This window comes from Propithecus coquereli, unplaced genomic scaffold, assembly GCF_000956105.1.
Source record: "Propithecus coquereli isolate 6110/MARCELLA unplaced genomic scaffold, Pcoq_1.0 Scaffold289, whole genome shotgun sequence".
NCBI classification, from domain to species: domain Eukaryota; kingdom Metazoa; phylum Chordata; class Mammalia; order Primates; family Indriidae; genus Propithecus; species Propithecus coquereli.
Genome location: NW_012148496.1, coordinates 675,861 through 676,886, shown reverse-complemented (window position 1 = coordinate 676,886; position 1,026 = coordinate 675,861).

Sequence of the window (1,026 nt, the reverse complement as noted above, 5' to 3'; positions counted from 1 at the left end):
TACTTAAAACACAGATTAGGAAGGAAGAAAAATACACGAGGCTAAGAATTATAAGCATAGGAGTAAGAGAATTAGGGTACAGTCATTACGAATTTTTTTCTTTTTATAATCCTGAAATTTTAGAAGCCATTATAAATTTTATAGTCATGAAAGAAGTGCTTAAGAAAGGTTCTATTAACCTCCAAGTCTATCCCACACAATAAAAACCACTCTCTTTAATCTTCCAAGTATTACAGAGTGCCTAACACCGAACAATTGAAGTTTACAGGCAAAAATGCAGACAAGAAAATGAAATACTATAAAGCTTTTTAATAAAATATCAAACTGCAACATAGGACTACTGCACCTTTTCCTTTTTAAACAATGCGAAAAACTGGGAGTGGTGGCTCAGGCCTGTAATCCTAGCACTTTAGGAGGTGGAGGATCACTTGAGGCTAGGAGTTCAGACCAGCCTGGGCAAGACCTCATCTCCACAAAAAATAGAAAAATTAGCAGGGTGTGGTGGCACAGCCTGTTGTCCCAGCTACTCTGGAAGCTGAGGCAGGAGGATCACTTGAGCCTGAGAGTTGGAGGTTGCAGTGAAACTGTGATCATGCCACTGCACACCAGTCTGGGCAACACAGTGAGACTGTCTCAAAAAATAAATGAATGAATGAATGAAAGAAAGGAAAAGAAAAAATGTGAAAAAAAAACTGCTAGCTGTGTTTTTAACAATATGGCATTCCAAAAACTTATGTTGCTGCCAGCTCATTTGATTTTAAATGTCTGGTCCTTTAGGAATATACAGTTGATGTTGCAAGTCACTTAACCACTATGGGCCTCAATTTCTTCACACATAAAGTAAGAGGGTTAGTCTGTCTCATTTCTATGATTTCCCTTCGAGTTATATAATTTGCTTTAACTCACATTTCAATAACAGGAAATACATATTTTTTGGGGGGTGGGAAATATCAAGTGTGGGATATTCAAAAGTCTCTAATTTATAAGGTCAGTTTAATAAGAGGAAAGAAAATAGATTTGCTTTAG